Source organism: Lampetra planeri, chromosome 21 (genome assembly GCF_965212315.1).
Source record: "Lampetra planeri chromosome 21, kcLamPlan1.2.h2, whole genome shotgun sequence".
Classification (NCBI taxonomy): Eukaryota; Metazoa; Chordata; class Hyperoartia; order Petromyzontiformes; family Petromyzontidae; genus Lampetra; species Lampetra planeri.
Window position 1 is genome coordinate 5,298,310 of NC_136127.1, and position 20,230 is coordinate 5,318,539.

A 20,230-nucleotide genomic window follows, 5' to 3' on the forward strand; every position below is an offset into this window, starting at 1 on the left:
GTCTTTGACAAACCCCAATGACCAGTGCAGCATGAGGAGCATGAGGAGGCCTTTATCCAGCAGTGGAGTGACAAAAAGCTCCTGCATTCATTTCTTATCACCACATCGTTCACAGATGCTTTATGAATTGCAATGTGCATCATTGGTCAATAGATTACCCATTGAGCCACTTTTGATAACCTCTATCAAACTGGGACGTCAATAACATGGCAACTTAACCAAAGCTGCAGGAGGAAGCCGAAATAGCTCAGTTGGGAGAGTGTTAGACTGAAGATCTAAAGGTCCCTGGTTCAATCCCGGGTTTTGGCATGGTACATATTTTTGCTCAGTTCACCAAATACTCCCCATTGTGGTTGTCTTTGACAAACCCCAATGACCAGGGCAGCATGAGGAGGCCTTTTTCCAGCAGTGGAGTGACAAAAAGCTCCTGCATTCATTTCTTATCACCACATCGTTCACAGATGCATTATGATTTGCAATGTGCATCATTGGTCAATAGATTACTAATTGAGCCACTTTTGATAACCTCTATCAAACTGGGACGTCAATAATATGGCAACTAAACCAATGCGGCAGGAGGAAGCCGAAATAGCTCAGTTGGGAGAGCGTTAGACTGAAGATCTAAAGGTCCCTGGTTCAATCCCGGGATTCGGCATGGTACATATTTTTGCTCAGTTCACCAAATTCTCTCCATTGTGGTTGTCTTTGACAAACCCCAATGACCAGGGCAGCATGAGGAGGCCTTTTTCCAGCAGTGGAGTGACAAAAAGCTCCCGTATGTATTTCTTATCACCACATTGTGCACAAACGCATTATACATTGCAATGTGAATCATTGGTCAATAGATTACCCATTGAGCCACTTTTGATAACCTCTATCAAACTGGGACGTCAATAACATGGCAACTTAACCAAAGCTGCAGGAGGAAGCCGAAATAGCTCAGTTGGGAGAGCGTTAGACTGAAGATCTAAAGGTCCCGGGTTTCGGCATGGTTATTATTTTTGCTCAGTTCACCAAATACTACCCATTGTGGTTGTCTTTGACAAACCCCAATGACCAGGGCAGCATGAGGAGGCCTTTTTCCAGCAGTGGAGTGATAAAAAGCTCCTGCATTCATTTCTTATCACCACATCGTTCACAGATGCTTTATGAATTGCAATGTGCATCATTGGTCAATAGATTACCCATTTAGCCACTTTTGATAACCTCTATCAAACTGGGACGTCAATAACATGGCAACTTAACCAAAGCTGCAGGAGGAAGCCGAAATAGCTCAGTTGGGAGAGTGTTAGACTGAAGATCTAAAGGTCCCTGGTTCAATCCCGGGTTTCGGCATGGTACATATTTTTGCTGAGTTCACCAAATTCTCCCCATTGTGGTTGTCTTTGACAAACCCCAATGACCAGGGCAGCATGAGGAGGCCTTTTTCCAGCAGTGGAGTGACAAAAAGCTCCTGCATTCATTTCTTATCACCACATCGTTCACAGATGCTTTATGAATTGCAATGTGCATCATTGGTCAATAGATTACCCATTGAGCCACTTTTGATAACCTCTATCAAACTGGGACGTCAATAACATGGCAACTAAACCAATGCGGCAGGAGGAAGCCGAAATAGCTCAGTTGGGAGAGCGTTAGACTGAAGATCTAAAGGTCCCTGGTTCAATCCCGGGTTTCGGCATGGTACATATTTTGCTCAGTTCACCAAATACTACCCATTGTGGTTATCTTTGACAAACCCCAATGACCAGGGCAGCATGAGGAGGCCTTTTTCCAGCAGTGGAGTGACAAAAATCTCCTGCATTCATTTCTTATCACCACATCGTTCACAGATGCTTTATGAATTGCAATGTGCATCATTGGTCAATAGATTACCCATTGAGCCACTTTTGATAACCTCTATCAAACTGGGACGTCAATAACATGGCAACTAAACCAATGCGGCAGGAGGAAGCCAAAATAGCTCAGTTGGGAGAGCGTTAGACTGAAGATCTAAAGGTCCCTGGTTCAATCCCGGGTGTCAGCATGGTACATATTTTGCTCAGTTCACCAAATACTACCCATTGTGGTTATCTTTGACAAACCCCAATGACCAGGGCAGCATGAGGAGACCTTTATCCAGCAGTGGAGTGACAAAAAGCTCCTGCATTCATTTCTTATCACCACATCGTTCACAGATGCTTTATGAATTGCAATGTGCATCATTGGTCAATAGATTACCCATTTAGCCACTTTTGATAACCTCTATCAAACTGGGACGTCAATAACAAGGCAACTAAACCAATGCGGCAGGAGGAAGCCGAAATAGCTCAGTTGGGAGAGCGTTAGACTGAAGATCTAAAGGTCCCTGGTTCAATCCCGGGTTTCGGCATGGTACATATTTTGCTCAGTTCAACAAATACTACCCATTGTGGTTATCTTTGACAAACCCCAATGACCAGGGCAGCATGAGGAGGCCTTTATCCAGCAGTGGAGTGACAAAAAACTCCTGCATTCATTTCTTATCACCACATCGTTCACAGATGCTTTATGAATTGCAATGTGCATCATTGGTCAATAGATTACCCATTGAGCCACTTTTGATAACCTCTATCAAACTGGGACGTCAATAACATGGCAACTAAACCAATGCGGCAGGAGGATGTCGAAATAGCTCAGTTGGGAGAGCGTTAGACTGAAGATCTAAAGGTCCCTGGTTCAATCCCGGGTTTCGGCATGGTACATATTTTTGCTCAGTTCACCAAATACTCCCCATTGTGGTTGTCTTTGACAAACCCCAATGACAAGGGCAGCATGAGGAGGCCTTTTTCCATCAGTGGAGTGACAAAAAGCTCCTGCATTCATTTCTTATCACCACATCGTTCACAGATGCTTTATGAATTGCAATGTGCATCATTGGTCAATAGATTACCCATTGAGCCACTTTTGATAACCTCTATCAAACTGGGACGTCAATAACATGGCAACTAAACCAATGCGGCAGGAGGAAGCCGAAATAGCTCAGTTGGGAGAGCGTTAGACTGAAGATCTAAAGGTCCCTGGTTCAATCCCGGGTTTCGGCATGGTACATATTTTTGCTCAGTTCACCAAATTCTCCCCATTGTGGTTGTCTTTGACAAACCGCAATGACCAGGGCAGCATGAGGAGGCCTTTTTCCAGCAGTGGAGTGACAAAAAGCTCCTGCATTCATTTCTTATCACCACATCGTTCACAGATGCTTTATGAATTGCAATGTGCATCATTGGTCAATAGATTACCCATTGAGCCACTTTTGATAACCTCTATCAAACTGGGACGTCAATAACATGGCAACTAAACCAATGCGGCATGAGGAAGCCGAAATAGCTCAGTTGGGAGAGCGTTAGACTGAAGATCTAAAGGTCCCTGGTTCAATCCCCGGTTTCGGCATGGTACGTATTTTGCTCAGTTCACCAAATACTACCCATTGTGGTTATCTTTGACAAACCCCAATGACCAGGGCAGCATGAGGAGGCCTTTATCCAGCAGTGGAGTGACGAAAAGCTCCCGTATGTATTTCTTATCAACACATTATGCACAAATGCATTATGAATTGCAATGTGCATCTTTGGTCAATAGATTACCCATTGAGCCACTTTTGATAACCCCTATCAAACTGGGACGTCAATAACATGGCAACTAAACAAAGGCTGCAGGAGGAAGCCGAAATAGCTCAGTTGGGAGAGCGTTAGATTGAAGATTTAAAGGTCCTTGGTTCAATCCCGGTTTCGGCATGGTACATATTTTTGCTCAGTTCACCAAATACTCCCCATTGTGGTTGTCTTTGACAAACCCCAATGACCAGGGCAGCATGAGGAGGCCTTTTTCCAGCAGTGGAGTGACAAAAAGCTCCTGCATTCATTTCTTATCACCACATCGTTCACAGATGCTTTATGAATTGCAATGTGCATCATTGGTCAATAGATTACCCATTGAGCCACTTTTGATAACCTCTATCAAACAGGGACGTCAATAACATGGCAACTAAACCAATGCTGCATGAGGAAGCCGAAATAGCTCAGTTGGGAGAGCGTTAGACTGAAGATCTAAAGGTCCCTGGTTTATTCCCGGGTTTCGGCATGGTACATATTTTTGCTCAGTTCACCAAGTACTACCCATTGTGGTTAACTTTGACAAACCCCAATGACCAGGGCAGCATGAGGAGGCCTTTTTCCAGCAGTGGAGTGACAGAAAGCTCCTGCATTCATTTCTTATCACCACATCGTTCACAGATGCTTTATGAATTGCAATGTGCATCATTGGTCAATAGATTACCCATTGAACCACTTTTGATAACCTCTATCAAACTGGGACGTCAATAACATGGCAACTAAACCAATGCGACAGGAGGAAGCCGAAATAGCTCAGTTGGGAGAGCGTTAGACTGAAGATTTAAAGGTCCCTGGTTTATTCCCGGGTTTCAGCATGGTACATATTTTTGCTCAGTTCACCAAGTACTACCCATTGTGGTTAACTTTGACAAACCCCAATGACCAGGGCAGCATGAGGAGGCCTTTTCCAGCAGTGGAGTGACAGAAAGCTCCTGCATTCATTTCTTATCACCACATCGTTCACAGATGCTTTATGAATTGCAATGTGCATCATTGGTCAATAGATTACCCATTGAACCACTTTTGATAACCTCTATCAAACTGGGACGTCAATAACATGGCAACTAAACCAATGCGGCAGGAGGAAGCCGAAATAGCTCAGTTGGGAGAGCGTTAGACTGAAGATCTAAAGGTCCCTGGTTCAATCCCGGGTTTTGGCATGGTACATATTTTGCTCAGTTCACCAAATACTCCCCATTGTGGTTGTCTTTGACAAACCCCAATGACCAGGGCAGCATGAGGAGGCCTTTTTCCAGCAGTGGAGTGACAAAAAGCTCCTGCATTCATTTCTTATCACCACATCGTTCACAGATGCTTTATGAATTGCAATGTGCATCATTGGTCAATAGATTACCCATTGAGCCACTTTTGATAACCTCTATCAAACTGGGACGTCAATAACATGGCAACTAAACCACTGTGGCAGGAGGAAGCCGAAATAGCTAAGTTGGGAGAACGTTAGACTGAAGATCTACAGGTCCCTGGTTCAATCCCGGGTTTCGGCATGGTACATATTTTGCTCAGTTCACCAAATACTACCCATTGTGGTTATCTTTGACAAACCCCAATGACCAGGGCAGCATGAGGAGGCCTTTTTCCAGCAGTGGAGTGACAAAAAGCTCCTGCATTCATTTCTTATCACCACATCGTTCACAGATGCTTTATGAATTGCAATGTGCATCATTGGTCAATAGATTACCCATTGAGCCACTTTTGATAACCTCTATCAAACTGGGACATCAATAACATGGCAACTAAACCAATGCGGCAGGAGGAAGCCGAAATAGCTCAGTTGAGAGAGCGTTAGACTGAAGATCTAAAGGTCCCTGGTTCAATCGCGGGTTTCGGCATGGTACATATTTTTGCTCAGTTCACCAAATACTCCCCATTGTGGTTGTCTTTGACAAACCCCAATGACCAGGGCAGCATGAGGAGGCCTTTTTCCAGCAGTGGAGTGACGAAAAGCTCCTGCATTCATTTCTTATCACAACATCGTTCACAGATGCTTTATGAATTGCAATGTGCATCATTGGTCAATAGATTACCCATTGAGCCACTTTTGATAACCTCTATCAAACTGGGACGTCAATAACATGGCAACTAAACCAATGCGGCAGGAGGATGCCGAAATAGCTCAGTTGGGAGAGCGTTAGACTGAAGATCTAAAGGTCCCGGGTTTCGGCATGGTTATTATTTTTGCTCAGTTCACCAAATACTACCCATTGTGGTTATCTTTGACAAACCCCAATGACCAGTGCAGCATGAGGAGGCCTTTATCCAGCAGTGGAGTGACAAAAAGCTCCTGCATTCATTTCTTATCACCACATCGTTCACAGATGCTTTATGAATTGCAATGTGCATCATTGGTCAATAGATTACCCATTGAGCCACTTTTGATAACCTCTATCAAACTGGGACGTCAATAACATGGCAACTAAACCAATGCGGCAGGAGGACGCCGAAATAGCTCAGTTGGGAGAGCGTTAGACTGAAGATCTAAAGGTCCCTGGTTCAATCCCGGGTTTCGGCATGGTACATATTTTTGCTCAGTTCACCAAATACTACCCATTGTGGTTATCTTTGACAAACCCCAATGGCCAGTGCAGCATGATGAGGCCTTTATACAGCAGTAGAGTGACAAAAAGCTCCTGCATTCATTTCTTATCACCGCATCGTTCACAGATGCTTTATGAATTGCAATGTGCATCATTGGTCAATAGATTACCCATTGAGCCACTTTTGATAACCTCTATCAAACTGCGACGTCAATAACATGGCAACTAAACCAATGCTGCAGTAGGAAGCCGAAATAGCGCAGTTGGGAGAGCGTTAGACTGAAGATCTAAAGGTTCCTGGTTCAATCCTGGGTTTCGGCATGGTTATTATTTTTGCTCAGTTCACCAAATACTACCCATTGTGGTTGTCTTTGACAAACCCCAATGACCAGGGCAGCATGAGGAGGCCTTTTTCCAGCAGTGGAGTGACAAAAAGCTCCTGCATTCATTTCTTATCACCACATCGTTCACAGATGCTTTATGAATTGCAATGTGCATCATTGGTCAATAGATTACCCATTGAGCCACTTTTGATAACCTCTATCAAACTGGGACGTCAATAACATGGCAACTAAACCAATGCTGCAGGAGGAAGCCGAAATGGCTCAGTTGGGAGAGCGTGAGACTGAAGATTTAAAGGTCCCTATGTCAATCCCGGGTTTCGGCATGGTACATATTTTTGCTCAGTTCACTAAGTGGTACTACCCATTGTGGTTATCTTTGACAAACCCCAATGACCAGGGCAGCATGAGGAGGCCTTTATCCAGCAGTGGAGTGACAAAAAGCTCCCGTATGTATTTCTTATCACCACATTGTGCACAGACGCATTATACATTGCAATGTGAATCATTGGTCAATAGATTACCCATTGAGCCACTTTTGATAACCTCTATCAAACTGGGACGTCAATAACATGGAAACTTAACGAATGCTGCAGGAGGAAGCCGAAATAGCTCAGTTGGGAGAGCGTTAGACTGAAGATCTAAAGGTCCCTGGTTCAATCCCGGGTTTCGGCATGGTGCATATTTTTGCTCAGTTCACCAAGTGGAACTACCCATTGTGGTTAACTTTGACAAACCCCAATGACCAGTGCAGCATGAGGAGGCCTTTATCCAGCAGTGGAGTGACAAAAAGCTCCTGCATTCATTTCTTATCACCACATCGTTCACAGATGCTTTATGAATTGCAATGTGCATCATTGGTCAATAGATTACCCATTGAGCCACTTTTGATAACCTCTATCAAACTGGGACGTCAATAACATGGCAACTAAACCAATGCGGCAGGAGGACGCCGAAATAGCTCAGTTGGGAGAGCGTTAGACTGAAGATCTAAAGGTCCCTGGTTCAATCCCGGGTTTCGGCATGGTACATATTTTTGCTCAGTTCACCAAATACTACCCATTGTGGTTATCTTTGACAAACCCCAATGGCTAGTGCAGCATGAGGAGGCCTTTATACAGCAGTAGAGTGACAAAAAGCTCCTGCATTCATTTCTTATCACCGCATCGTTCACAGATGCTTTATGAATTGCAATGTGCATCATTGGTCAATAGATTACCCATTGAGCCACTTTTGATAACCTCTATCAAACTGCGACGTCAATAACATGGCAACTAAACCAATGCTGCAGTAGGAAGCCGAAATAGCGCAGTTGGGAGAGCGTTAGACTGAAGATCTAAAGGTTCCTGGTTCAATCCTGGGTTTCGGCATGGTTATTATTTTTGCTCAGTTCACCAAATACTACCCATTGTGGTTGTCTTTGACAAACCCCAATGACCAGGGCAGCATGAGGAGGCCTTTTTCCAGCAGTGGAGTGACAAAAAGCTCCTGCATTCATTTCTTATCACCACATCGTTCACAGATGCTTTATGAATTGCAATGTGCATCATTGGTCAATAGATTACCCATTGAGCCACTTTTGATAACCTCTATCAAACTGGGACGTCAATAACATGGCAACTAAACCAATGCTGCAGGAGGAAGCCGAAATAGCTCAGTTGGGAGAGCGTGAGACTGAAGATTTAAAGGTCCCTATGTCAATCCCGGGTTTCGGCATGGTACATATTTTTGCTCAGTTCACCAAGTGGTACTACCCATTGTGGTTATCTTTGATAAACCCCAATGACCAGGGCAGCATGAGGAGGCCTTTATCCAACAGTGGAGTGACAAAAAGCTCCCGTATGTATTTCTTATCACCACATTGTGCACAAACGCATTATACATTGCAATGTGAATCATTGGTCAATAGATTATCCATTGAGCCACTTTTGATAACCTCTATCAAACTGGGACGTCAATAACATGGAAACTTAACCAATGCTGCAGGAGGAAGCCGAAATAGCTCAGTTGGGAGAGCGTTAGACTGAAGATCTAAAGGTCCCTGGTTCAATCCCGGGTTTCGGCATGGTGCATATTTTTGCTCAGTTCACCAAGTGGAACTACCCATTGTGGTTAACTTTGACAAACCCCAATGACCAGTGCAGCATGAGGAGGCCTTTATCCAGCAGTGGAGTGACAAAAAGCTCATGCATTCATTTCTTATCACCACATCGTTCACAGATGCTTTATGAATTGCAATGTGCATCATTGGTCAATAGATTACCCATTGAGCCACTTTTGATAACCTCTATCAAACTGGGACGTCAATACCATGGCAACTAAACCAATGCAGCAGGAGGACGCCGAAATAGCTCAGTTGGGAGAGCGTTAGACTGAAGATCTAAAGGTCCCTGGTTCAATCCCGGGTTTCGGCATGGTACATATTTTTGCTCAGTTCACCAAATACTACCCATTGTGGTTATCTTTGACAAACCCCAATGGCCAGTGCAGCATGAGGAGGCCTTTATCCAGCAGTAGAGTGACAAAAAGCTCCTGCATTCATTTCTTATCACCGCATCGTTCACAGATGCTTTATGAATTGCAATGTGCATCATTGGTCAATAGATTACCCATTGAGCCACTTTTGATAACCTCTATCAAAGTGCGACGTCAATAACATGGCAACTAAACCAATGCTGCAGTAGGAAGCCGAAATAGCGCAGTTGGGAGAGCGTTAGACTGAAGATCTAAAGGTTCCTGGTTCAATCCTGGGTTTCGGCATGGCTATTATTTTTGCTCAGTTCACCAAATACTACCCATTGTGGTTGTCTTTGACAAACCCCAATGACCAGGGCAGCATGAGGAGGCCTTTTTCCAGCAGTGGAGTGACAAAAAGCTCCTGCATTCATTTCTTATCACCACATCGTTCACAGATGCTTTATGAATTGCAATGTGCATCATTGGTCAATAGATTACCCATTGAGCCACTTTTGATAACCTCTATCAAACTGGGACGCCAATAACATGGCAACTAAACCAATGCGGCAGGAGGAAGCCGAAATAGCTCAGTTGGGAGAGCGTTAGACTGAAGATCTAAAGGTCCCTGGTTCAATCTCGGGTTTCGGCATGGTACATATTTTGCTCAGTTCACCAAATACTACCCATTGTGGTTGTCTTTGACAAACCCCAATGACCAGGGCAGCATGAGGAGGCCTTTTTCCAGCAGTGGAGTGACAAAAAGCTCCTGCATTCATTTCTTATCACCACATCGTTCACAGATGCTTTATGAATTGCAATGTGCATCATTGGTCAATAGATTACCCATTGAGCCACTTTTGATAACCTCTATCAAACTGGGACGCCAATAACATGGCAACTAAACCAATGCGGCAGAAGGAAGCCGAAATAGCTCATTTGGGAGAGCGTTAGACTGAAGATCTAAAGGTCCCTGGTTCAATCCCAGGTTTCGGCATGGTACATATTTTTGCTCAGTTCACCATGTGGTACTACCCATTGTGGTTAACTTTGACAAACCCCAATAACCAGTGCAGCACGAGGAGGCCTTTATCCAGCAGTGGAGTGACAAAAAGCTCCCATATGTATTTCTTATCACCACATTGTGCACAAATGCATTATGAATTGCAATGTGCATCATTGGTCAATAGATTACCCATTGAGCCACTTTTGATAACCTCTATCAAACTGGGACGTCAATAACATGGCAACTAAACCAATGCTGCAGGAGGAAGCCGAAATCGCTCAGTTGGGAGAGTGTTAGACTGAAGATCTAAAGGTCCCTGGTTCAATCCCAGGTTTCGGCATGGTACATATTTTTGCTCAGTTCACCATGTGGTACTACCCATTGTGGTTAACTTTGACAAACCCCAATGACCAGTGCAACACGAGGAGGCCTTTATCCAGCAGTGGAGTGACAAAAAGCTCCCGCATGTATTTCTTATCACCACATTGTGCACAAATGCATTATGAATTGCAATGTGCATCATTGGTCAATAGATTACCCATTGAGCCACTTTTGATAACCTCTATCAAACTGGGACGTCAATAACATGGCAACTAAACCAGTTCTGCAGGAAGCCGAAATAGCTCAGTTGGGAGAGCGTTAGACTGAAGATCTAAAGGTCCCTGGTTCAATCCCGGGTTTCGGCATGGTGCATATTTTTGCTCAGTTCACCAAGTGGAACTACCCATTGTGGTTAACTTTGACAAACCCCAATGACCAGTGCAGCATGAGCAGGCCTTTATCCAGCAGTGGAGTGACAAAAAGCTCCTGCATTCATTTCTTATCACCACATCGTTCACAGATGCTTTATGAATTGCAATGTGCATCATTGGTCAATAGATTACCCATTGAGCCACTTTTGATAACCTCTATCAAACTGGGACGTCAATAACATGGCAACTAAACCAATGCGGCAGGAGGACGCCGAAATAGCTCAGTTGGGAGAGCGTTAGACTGAAGATCTAAAGGTCCCTGGTTCAATCCCGGGTGTCGGCATGGTACATATTTTGCTCAGTTCACCAAATACTACCCATTGTGGTTATCTTTGACAAACCCCTATGACCAGGGCAGCATGAGGAGGCCTTTATCCAACAGTGGAGTGACAAAAAGCTCCTGCATTCATTTCTTATCACCACATCGTTCACAGATGCTTCATGAATTGCAATGTGCATCATTGGTCAATAGATTACCCATTGAGCCACTTTTGATAACCTCTATCAAACTGGGACGTCAATAACATGGCAACTAAACCAATTCGGCAGGAGGAAGCCGAAATAGCTCAGTTGGGAGAGCGTTAGACTGAAGATCTAAAGGTCCCTGGTTCAATCCCGGGTTTCGGCATGGTGCATATTTTTGCTCAGTTCACCAAGTGGAACTACCCATTGTGGTTAACTTTGACAAACCCCAATGACCAGTGAAGCATGAGGAGGCCTTTATCCAGCAGTGGAGTGACAAAAAGCTCCTGCATTCATTTCTTATCACCACATCGTTCACAGATGCTTTATGAATTGCAATGTGCATCATTGGTCAATAGATTACCCATTGAGCCACTTTTGATAACCTCTATCAAACTGGGACGTCAATAACATGGCAACTAAACCAATGCGGCAGAAGGAAGCCGAAATAGCTCAGTTGGGAGAGCGTTAGACTGAAGATCTAAAGGTCCCTGGTTCAATCCCGGGTTTCGGCGTGATACATATGTTTGCTCAGTTCACCAAATACTCCCTATTGTGGTTGTCTTTGACAAACCCCAATGACCAGGGCAGCATGAGGAGGCCTTTTTCCAGCAGTGGAGTGACAAAAAGCTCCTGCATTCATTTCTTATCACCACATCGTTCACAGATGCTTTATGAATTGCAATGTGCAACATTGGTCAATAGATTACCCATTGAGCCCCTTTTGATAACCTCTATGAAACTGGTACGTCAATAACATGGCAACTTAACCAAAGCTGCAGGAGGAAGTCGAAATAGCTCAGTTGGGAGAGCGTTAGACTGAAGATCTAAAGGTCCCGGGTTTCGGCATGGTACATATTTTTGCTCAGTTCACCAAATACTCCCCATTGTGGTTGTCTTTGACAAACCCCAATGACCAGGGCAGCATGAGGAGGCCTTTTTCCAGCAGTGGAGTGTCAAAAAGCTCCTGCATTCATTTCTTATCACCACATCGTTCACAGATGCTTTATGAATTGCAATGTGCATCATTGGTCAATAGATTACCCATTGAGCCGCTTTTGATAACCTCTATCAAACTGGGACGTCAATAACATGGCAACTAAACCAATGCGGCAGAAGGAAGCCGAAATAGCTCAGTTGGGAGAGCGTTAGACTGAAGATCTAAAGGTCCCTGGTTCAATCCCGGGTTTCGGCATGGTACATATTTTTGCTCAGTTCACCAAGTACTACCCATTGTGGTTATCTTTGACAAACCCCAATGGCCAGTGCAGCATGAGGAGGCCTTTATCCAGCAGTAGAGTGACAAAAAGCTCCTGCATTCATTTCTTATCACCGCATCGTTCACAGATGCTTTATGAATTGCCATGTGCATCATGGGTCAATAGATTACCCATTGAGCCACTTTTGATAACCTCTATCAAACTGGGACGTCAATAACATGGCAACTAAACCAATGCTGCAGGAGGAAGCCGAAATCGCTCAGTTGGGAGAGCGTTAGACTGAAGATCTAAAGGTCCCTGGTTCAATCCCAGGTTTCGGCATGGTACATATTTTTGCTCAGTTCACCATGTGGTACTACCCATTGTGGTTAACTTTGACAAACCCCAATGACCAGTGCAACACGAGGAGGCCTTTATCCAGCAGTGGAGTGACAAAAAGCTCCCGCATGTATTTCTTATCACCACATTGTGCACAAATGCATTATGAATTGCAATGTGCATCATTGGTCATTAGATTACCCATTGAGCCACTTTTGATAACCTCTATCAAACTGGGACGTCAATAACATGGCAACTAAACCAATGCTGCAGGAGGGAGCCGAAATAGCTCAGTTGGGAGAGCGTTAGACTGAAGATCTAAAGGTCCCTGGTTCAATCCCGGGGTTCGGCATGGTACATGTTTTTGCTCAGTTCACCAAGTGGTACTACCCATTGATGTTAACTTTGACAAACCCCAATGACCAGTGCAGCATGAGGAGGCCTTCATCCAGCAGTGGAGTGACAAAAACTCTTGCATTAATTTCTTATCACCACATTGTGCACAAATGCATTATGAATTGCAATGTGCATCATTGGTCAATAGATTACCCATTGAGCCACTTTTGATAACCTCTATCAAACTGGGACGTCAATAACATGGCAACTAAACCAGTTCTGCAGGAAGCCGAAATAGCTCAGTTGGGAGAGCGTTAGACTGAAGATCTAAAGGTCCCTGGTTCAATCCCGGGTTTCGGCATGGTGCATATTTTTGCTCAGTTCACCAAGTGGAACTACCCATTGTGGTTAACTTTGACAAACCCCAATGACCAGTGCAGCATGAGCAGGCCTTTATCCAGCAGTGGAGTGACAAAAAGCTCCTGCATTCATTTCTTATCACCACATCGTTCACAGATGCTTTATGAATTGCAATGTGCATCATTGGTCAATAGATTACCCATTGAGCCACTTTTGATAACCTCTATCAAACTGGGACGTCAATAACATGGCAACTAAACCAATGCGGCAGGAGGACGCCGAAATAGCTCAGTTGGGAGAGCGTTAGACTGAAGATCTAAAGGTCCCTGGTTCAATCCCGGGTGTCGGCATGGTACATATTTTGCTCAGTTCACCAAATACTACCAATTGTGGTTATCTTTGACAAACCCCTATGACCAGGGCAGCATGAGGAGGCCTTTATCCAACAGTGGAGTGACAAAAAGCTCCTGCATTCATTTCTTATCACCACATCGTTCACAGATGCTTCATGAATTGCAATGTGCATCATTGGTCAATAGATTACCCATTGAGCCACTTTTGATAACCTCTATCAAACTGGGACGTCAATAACATGGCAACTAAACCAATTCGGCAGGAGGAAGCCGAAATAGCTCAGTTGGGAGAGCGTTAGACTGAAGATCTAAAGGTCCCTGGTTCAATCCCGGGTTTCGGCATGGTGCATATTTTTGCTCAGTTCACCAAGTAGAACTACCCATTGTGGTTAACTTTGACAAACCCCAATGACCAGTGAAGCATGAGGAGGCCTTTATCCAGCAGTGGAGTGACAAAAAGCTCCTGCATTCATTTCTTATCACCACATCGTTCACAGATGCTTTATGAATTGCAATGTGCATCATTGGTCAATAGATTACCCATTGAGCCACTTTTGATAACCTCTATCAAACTGGGACGTCAATAACATGGCAACTAAACCAATGCGGCAGAAGGAAGCCGAAATAGCTCAGTTGGGAGAGCGTTAGACTGAAGATCTAAAGGTCCCTGGTTCAATCCCGGGTTTCGGCGTGATACATATGTTTGCTCAGTTCACCAAATACTCCCCATTGTGGTTGTCTTTGACAAACCCCAATGACCAGGGCAGCATGAGGAGGCCTTTTTCCAGCAGTGGAGTGACAAAAAGCTCCTGCATTCATTTCTTATCACCACATCGTTCACAGATGCTTTATGAATTGCAATGTGCAACATTGGTCAATAGATTACCCATTGAGCCCCTTTTGATAACCTCTATGAAACTGGTACGTCAATAACATGGCAACTTAACCAAAGCTGCAGGAGGAAGTCGAAATAGCTCAGTTGGGAGAGCGTTAGACTGAAGATCTAAAGGTCCCGGGTTTCGGCATGGTACATATTTTTGCTCAGTTCACCAAATACTCCCCATTGTGGTTGTCTTTGACAAACCCCAATGACCAGGGCAGCATGAGGAGGCCTTTTTCCAGCAGTGGAGTGTCAAAAAGCTCCTGCATTCATTTCTTATCACCACATCGTTCACAGATGCTTTATGAATTGCAATGTGCATCATTGGTCAATAGATTACCCATTGAGCCGCTTTTGATAACCTCTATCAAACTGGGACGTCAATAACATGGCAACTAAACCAATGCGGCAGAAGGAAGCCGAAATAGCTCAGTTGGGAGAGCGTTAGACTGAAGATCTAAAGGTCCCTGGTTCAATCCCGGGTTTCGGCATGATACATATGTTTGCTCAGTTCACCAAATACTCCCCATTGTGTTTGTCTTTGACAAACCCTAATGACCAGGGCAGCATGTGGAGGCCTTTTTCCAGCAGTGGAGTGACAAAAAGCTCCTGCATTCATTTCTTATCACCACATCGTTCACAGATGCTTTATGAATTGCAATGTGCATCATTGGTCAATAGATTACCCATTGAGCCACTTTTGATAACCTCTATCAAACTGGGACGCCAATAACATGGCAACTAAACCAATGCGGCAGAAGGAAGCCGAAATAGCTCAGTTGGGAGAGCGTTAGACTGAAGATCTAAAGGTCCCTGGTTCAATCCCGGGTTTCGGCATGGTACATATTTTTGCTCAGTTCACCAAGTACTACCCATTGTGGTTATCTTTGACAAACCCCAATGGCCAGTGCAGCATGAGGAGGCCTTTATCCAGCAGTAGAGTGACAAAAAGCTCCTGCATTCATTTCTTATCACCGCATCGTTCACAGATGCTTTATGAATTGCCATGTGCATCATGGGTCAATAGATTACCCATTGAGCCACTTTTGATAACCTCTATCAAACTGGGACGTCAATAACATGGCAACTAAACCAATGCTGCAGGAGGAAGCCGAAATCGCTCAGTTGGGAGAGCGTTAGACTGAAGATCTAAAGGTCCCTGGTTCAATCCCAGGTTTCGGCATGGTACATATTTTTGCTCAGTTCACCATGTGGTACTACCCATTGTGGTTAACTTTGACAAACCCCAATGACCAGTGCAACACGAGGAGGCCTTTATCCAGCAGTGGAGTGACAAAAAGCTCCCGCATGTATTTCTTATCACCACATTGTGCACAAATGCATTATGAATTGCAATGTGCATCATTGGTCATTAGATTACCCATTGAGCCACTTTTGATAACCTCTATCAAACTGGGACGTCAATAACATGGCAACTAAACCAATGCTGCAGGAGGGAGCCGAAATAGCTCAGTTGGGAGAGCGTTAGACTGAAGATCTAAAGGTCCCTGGTTCAATCCCGGGGTTCGGCATGGTACATGTTTTTGCTCAGTTCACCAAGTGGTACTACCCATTGATGTTAACTTTGACAAACCCCAATGACCAGTGCAGCATGAGGAGGCCTTCATCCAGCAGTGGAGTGACAAAAACTCTTGCATTAATTTCTTATCACCACATTGTGCACAAATGCATTATGAATTGCAATGTGCATCATTGGTCAATAGATTACCCATTGAGCCACTTTTGATAACCTCTATCAAACTGGGACGTCAATAACATGGCAACTAAACCAGTTCTGCAGGAAGCCGAAATAGCTCAGTTGGGAGAGCGTTAGACTGAAGATCTAAAGGTCCCTGGTTCAATCCCGGGTTTCGGCATGGTGCATATTTTTGCTCAGTTCACCAAGTGGAACTACCCATTGTGGTTAACTTTGACAAACCCCAATGACCAGTGCAGCATGAGCAGGCCTTTATCCAGCAGTGGAGTGACAAAAAGCTCCTGCATTCATTTCTTATCACCACATCGTTCACAGATGCTTTATGAATTGCAATGTGCATCATTGGTCAATAGATTACCCATTGAGCCGCTTTTGATAACCTCTATCAAACTGGGACGTCAATAACATGGCAACTAAACCAATGCGGCAGGAGGACGCCGAAATAGCTCAGTTGGGAGAGCGTTAGACTGAAGATCTAAAGGTCCCTGGTTCAATCCCGGGTGTCGGCATGGTACATATTTTGCTCAGTTCACCAAATACTACCCATTGTGGTTATCTTTGACAAACCCCTATGACCAGGGCAGCATGAGGAGGCCTTTATCCAACAGTGGAGTGACAAAAAGCTCCTGCATTCATTTCTTATCACCACATCGTTCACAGATGCTTCATGAATTGCAATGTGCATCATTGGTCAATAGATTACCCATTGAGCCACTTTTGATAACCTCTATCAAACTGGGACGTCAATAACATGGCAACTAAACCAATTCGGCAGGAGGAAGCCGAAATAGCTCAGTTGGGAGAGCGTTAGACTGAAGATCTAAAGGTCCCTGGTTCAATCCCGGGTTTCGGCATGGTGCATATTTTTGCTCAGTTCACCATGTGGAACTACCCATTGTGGTTAACTTTGACAAACCCCAATGACCAGTGAAGCATGAGGAGGCCTTTATCCAGCAGTGGAGTGACAAAAAGCTCCTGCATTCATTTCTTATCACCACATCGTTCACAGATGCTTTATGAATTGCAATGTGCATCATTGGTCAATAGATTACCCATTGAGCCACTTTTGATAACCTCTATCAAACTGGGACGTCAATAACATGGCAACTAAACCAATGCGGCAGAAGGAAGCCGAAATAGCTCAGTTGGGAGAGCGTTAGACTGAAGATCTAAAGGTCCCTGGTTCAATCCCGGGTTTCGGCGTGATACATATGTTTGCTCAGTTCACCAAATACTCCCCATTGTGGTTGTCTTTGACAAACCCCAATGACCAGGGCAGCATGAGGAGGCCTTTTTCCAGCAGTGGAGTGACAAAAAGCTCCTGCATTCATTTCTTATCACCACATCGTTCACAGATGCTTTATGAATTGCAATGTGCAACATTGGTCAATAGATTACCCATTGAGCCCCTTTTGATAACCTCTATGAAACTGGTACGTCAATAACATGGCAACTTAACCAAAGCTGCAGGAGGAAGTCGAAATAGCTCAGTTGGGAGAGCGTTAGACTGAAGATCTAAAGGTCCCGGGTTTCGGCATGGTACATATTTTTGCTCAGTTCACCAAATACTCCCCATTGTGGTTGTCTTTGACAAACCCCAATGACCAGGGCAGCATGAGGAGGCCTTTTTCCAGCAGTGGAGTGTCAAAAAGCTCCTGCATTCATTTCTTATCACCACATCGTTCACAGATGCTTTATGAATTGCAATGTGCATCATTGGTCAATAGATTACCCATTGAGCCGCTTTTGATAACCTCTATCAAACTGGGACGTCAATAACATGGCAACTAAACCAATGCGGCAGAAGGAAGCCGAAATAGCTCAGTTGGGAGAGCGTTAGACTGAAGATCTAAAGGTCTCTGGTTCAATCCCGGGTTTCGGCATGAAACATATGTTTGCTCAGTTCACCAAATACTCCCCATTGTGGTTGTCTTTGACAAACCCTAATGACCAGGGCAGCATGAGGAGGCCTTTTTCCAGCAGTGGAGTGACAAAAAGCTCCTGCATTCATTTCTTATCACCACATCGTTCACAGATGCTTTATGAATTGCAATGTGCATCATTGGTCAATAGATTACCCATTGAGCCACTTTTGATAACCTCTATCAAACTGGGACGCCAATAACATGGCAACTAAACCAATGCGGCAGAAGGAAGCCGAAATAGCTCAGTTGGGAGAGCGTTAGACTGAAGATCTAAAGGTCCCTGGTTCAATCCCGGGTTTCGGCATGGTACATATTTTTGCTCAGTTCACCAAGTACTACCCATTGTGGTTATCTTTGACAAACCCCAATGGCCAGTGCAGCATGAGGAGGCCTTTATCCAGCAGTAGAGTGACAAAAAGCTCCTGCATTCATTTCTTATCACCGCATCGTTCACAGATGCTTTATGAATTGCCATGTGCATCATGGGTCAATAGATTACCCATTGAGCCACTTTTGATAACCTCTATCAAACTGGGACGTCAATAACATGGCAACTAAACCAATGCTGCAGGAGGAAGCCGAAATCGCTCAGTTGGGAGAGCGTTAGACTGAAGATCTAAAGGTCCCTGGTTCAATCCCAGGTTTCGGCATGGTACATATTTTTGCTCAGTTCACCATGTGGTACTACCCATTGTGGTTAACTTTGACAAACCCCAATGACCAGTGCAACACGAGGAGGCCTTTATCCAGCAGTGGAGTGACAAAAAGCTCCCGCATGTATTTCTTATCACCACATTGTGCACAAATGCATTATGAATTGCAATGTGCATCATTGGTCATTAGATTACCCATTGAGCCACTTTTGATAACCTCTATCAAACTGGGACGTCAATAACATGGCAACTAAACCAATGCTGCAGGAGGGAGCCGAAATAGCTCAGCTGGGAGAGCGTTAGACTGAAGATCTAAAGGTCCCTGGTTCAATCCCGGGGTTCGGCATGGTACATGTTTTTGCTCAGTTCACCAAGTGGTACTACCCATTGATGTTAACTTTGACAAACCCCAATGACCAGTGCAGCATGAGGAGGCCTTCATCCAGCAGTGGAGTGACAAAAACTCTTGCATTAATTTCTTATCACCACATTGTGCACAAATGCATTATGAATTGCAATGTGCATCATTGGTCAATAGATTACCCATTGAGCCACTTTTGATAACCTCTATCAAACTGGGACGTCAATAACATGGCAACTAAACCAATGCTGCAGGAAGCCGAAATAGCTCAGTTGGGAGAGCGTTAGACTGAAGATCTAAAGGTCCCTGGTTCAATCCCGGGTTTCGGCATGGTGCATATTTTTGCTCAGTTCACCAAGTGGAACTACCCATTGTGGTTAACTTTGACAAACCCCAATGACCAGTGCAGCATGAGGAGGCCTTTATCCAGCAGTGGAGTGACAAAAAGCTCCTGCATTCATTTCTTATCACCACATCGTTCACAGATGCTTTATGAATTGCAATGTGCATCATTGGTCAATAGATTACCCATTGAGCCACTTTTGATAACCTCTATCAAACTGGGACGTCAATAACATGGCAACTAAACCAATGCGGCAGGAGGACGCCGAAATAGCTCAGTTGGGAGAGCGTTAGACTGAAGATCTAAAGGTCCCTGGTTCAATCCCGGGTTTCGGCATGGTACATATTTTTGCTCAGTTCACCAAATACTACCCATTGTGGTTATCTTTGACAAACCCCAATGGCCAGTGCAGCATGAGGAGGCCTTTATCCAGCAGTAGAGTGACAAAAAGCTCCTGCATTCATTTCTTATCACCGCATCGTTCACAGATGTTTTATGAATTGCAATGTGCATCATTGGTCAATAGATTACCCATTGAGCCACTTTTGATAACCTCTATCAAACT

General features: G+C 44.4%; 26 non-coding genes across 26 annotated transcripts; all 26 read left to right on the plus strand.

The window, feature by feature from the left end:
• The first annotated feature begins 236 nt into the window (after positions 1 to 236).
• Positions 237 to 309, plus strand: TRNAF-GAA (transfer RNA phenylalanine (anticodon GAA)). The gene has a single exon. It is a non-coding gene; the product is annotated as a tRNA-Phe (tRNA).
• A 953-nt stretch (positions 310 to 1,262) lies between these two features.
• Positions 1,263 to 1,335, plus strand: TRNAF-GAA (transfer RNA phenylalanine (anticodon GAA)). The gene has a single exon. It is a non-coding gene; the product is annotated as a tRNA-Phe (tRNA).
• Positions 1,336 to 1,608: 273 nt separating this feature from the next.
• TRNAF-GAA (transfer RNA phenylalanine (anticodon GAA)) lies at positions 1,609 to 1,681 on the plus strand. Its single transcript has one exon. It is a non-coding gene; the product is annotated as a tRNA-Phe (tRNA).
• A 617-nt stretch (positions 1,682 to 2,298) lies between these two features.
• TRNAF-GAA (transfer RNA phenylalanine (anticodon GAA)) lies at positions 2,299 to 2,371 on the plus strand. The gene has a single exon. It is a non-coding gene; the product is annotated as a tRNA-Phe (tRNA).
• A 618-nt stretch (positions 2,372 to 2,989) lies between these two features.
• Positions 2,990 to 3,062, plus strand: TRNAF-GAA (transfer RNA phenylalanine (anticodon GAA)). Its single transcript has one exon. It is a non-coding gene; the product is annotated as a tRNA-Phe (tRNA).
• A 1,654-nt stretch (positions 3,063 to 4,716) lies between these two features.
• Positions 4,717 to 4,789, plus strand: TRNAF-GAA (transfer RNA phenylalanine (anticodon GAA)). The gene has a single exon. It is a non-coding gene; the product is annotated as a tRNA-Phe (tRNA).
• A 1,297-nt stretch (positions 4,790 to 6,086) lies between these two features.
• On the plus strand, positions 6,087 to 6,159 carry TRNAF-GAA (transfer RNA phenylalanine (anticodon GAA)). Its single transcript has one exon. It is a non-coding gene; the product is annotated as a tRNA-Phe (tRNA).
• Positions 6,160 to 7,127: 968 nt separating this feature from the next.
• On the plus strand, positions 7,128 to 7,200 carry TRNAF-GAA (transfer RNA phenylalanine (anticodon GAA)). Its single transcript has one exon. It is a non-coding gene; the product is annotated as a tRNA-Phe (tRNA).
• A 276-nt stretch (positions 7,201 to 7,476) lies between these two features.
• TRNAF-GAA (transfer RNA phenylalanine (anticodon GAA)) lies at positions 7,477 to 7,549 on the plus strand. The gene has a single exon. It is a non-coding gene; the product is annotated as a tRNA-Phe (tRNA).
• A 968-nt stretch (positions 7,550 to 8,517) lies between these two features.
• Positions 8,518 to 8,590, plus strand: TRNAF-GAA (transfer RNA phenylalanine (anticodon GAA)). The gene has a single exon. It is a non-coding gene; the product is annotated as a tRNA-Phe (tRNA).
• A 276-nt stretch (positions 8,591 to 8,866) lies between these two features.
• TRNAF-GAA (transfer RNA phenylalanine (anticodon GAA)) lies at positions 8,867 to 8,939 on the plus strand. Its single transcript has one exon. It is a non-coding gene; the product is annotated as a tRNA-Phe (tRNA).
• A 1,659-nt stretch (positions 8,940 to 10,598) lies between these two features.
• On the plus strand, positions 10,599 to 10,671 carry TRNAF-GAA (transfer RNA phenylalanine (anticodon GAA)). Its single transcript has one exon. It is a non-coding gene; the product is annotated as a tRNA-Phe (tRNA).
• Positions 10,672 to 11,292: 621 nt separating this feature from the next.
• TRNAF-GAA (transfer RNA phenylalanine (anticodon GAA)) lies at positions 11,293 to 11,365 on the plus strand. Its single transcript has one exon. It is a non-coding gene; the product is annotated as a tRNA-Phe (tRNA).
• A 276-nt stretch (positions 11,366 to 11,641) lies between these two features.
• Positions 11,642 to 11,714, plus strand: TRNAF-GAA (transfer RNA phenylalanine (anticodon GAA)). The gene has a single exon. It is a non-coding gene; the product is annotated as a tRNA-Phe (tRNA).
• A 607-nt stretch (positions 11,715 to 12,321) lies between these two features.
• Positions 12,322 to 12,394, plus strand: TRNAF-GAA (transfer RNA phenylalanine (anticodon GAA)). The gene has a single exon. It is a non-coding gene; the product is annotated as a tRNA-Phe (tRNA).
• A 967-nt stretch (positions 12,395 to 13,361) lies between these two features.
• On the plus strand, positions 13,362 to 13,434 carry TRNAF-GAA (transfer RNA phenylalanine (anticodon GAA)). Its single transcript has one exon. It is a non-coding gene; the product is annotated as a tRNA-Phe (tRNA).
• Positions 13,435 to 14,055: 621 nt separating this feature from the next.
• TRNAF-GAA (transfer RNA phenylalanine (anticodon GAA)) lies at positions 14,056 to 14,128 on the plus strand. Its single transcript has one exon. It is a non-coding gene; the product is annotated as a tRNA-Phe (tRNA).
• Positions 14,129 to 14,404: 276 nt separating this feature from the next.
• On the plus strand, positions 14,405 to 14,477 carry TRNAF-GAA (transfer RNA phenylalanine (anticodon GAA)). Its single transcript has one exon. It is a non-coding gene; the product is annotated as a tRNA-Phe (tRNA).
• A 607-nt stretch (positions 14,478 to 15,084) lies between these two features.
• Positions 15,085 to 15,157, plus strand: TRNAF-GAA (transfer RNA phenylalanine (anticodon GAA)). Its single transcript has one exon. It is a non-coding gene; the product is annotated as a tRNA-Phe (tRNA).
• A 273-nt stretch (positions 15,158 to 15,430) lies between these two features.
• Positions 15,431 to 15,503, plus strand: TRNAF-GAA (transfer RNA phenylalanine (anticodon GAA)). Its single transcript has one exon. It is a non-coding gene; the product is annotated as a tRNA-Phe (tRNA).
• A 967-nt stretch (positions 15,504 to 16,470) lies between these two features.
• On the plus strand, positions 16,471 to 16,543 carry TRNAF-GAA (transfer RNA phenylalanine (anticodon GAA)). Its single transcript has one exon. It is a non-coding gene; the product is annotated as a tRNA-Phe (tRNA).
• Positions 16,544 to 17,164: 621 nt separating this feature from the next.
• Positions 17,165 to 17,237, plus strand: TRNAF-GAA (transfer RNA phenylalanine (anticodon GAA)). Its single transcript has one exon. It is a non-coding gene; the product is annotated as a tRNA-Phe (tRNA).
• A 276-nt stretch (positions 17,238 to 17,513) lies between these two features.
• On the plus strand, positions 17,514 to 17,586 carry TRNAF-GAA (transfer RNA phenylalanine (anticodon GAA)). The gene has a single exon. It is a non-coding gene; the product is annotated as a tRNA-Phe (tRNA).
• Positions 17,587 to 18,539: 953 nt separating this feature from the next.
• TRNAF-GAA (transfer RNA phenylalanine (anticodon GAA)) lies at positions 18,540 to 18,612 on the plus strand. Its single transcript has one exon. It is a non-coding gene; the product is annotated as a tRNA-Phe (tRNA).
• A 967-nt stretch (positions 18,613 to 19,579) lies between these two features.
• TRNAF-GAA (transfer RNA phenylalanine (anticodon GAA)) lies at positions 19,580 to 19,652 on the plus strand. The gene has a single exon. It is a non-coding gene; the product is annotated as a tRNA-Phe (tRNA).
• Positions 19,653 to 19,928: 276 nt separating this feature from the next.
• Positions 19,929 to 20,001, plus strand: TRNAF-GAA (transfer RNA phenylalanine (anticodon GAA)). The gene has a single exon. It is a non-coding gene; the product is annotated as a tRNA-Phe (tRNA).
• The last annotated feature ends 229 nt before the right edge of the window (positions 20,002 to 20,230 follow it).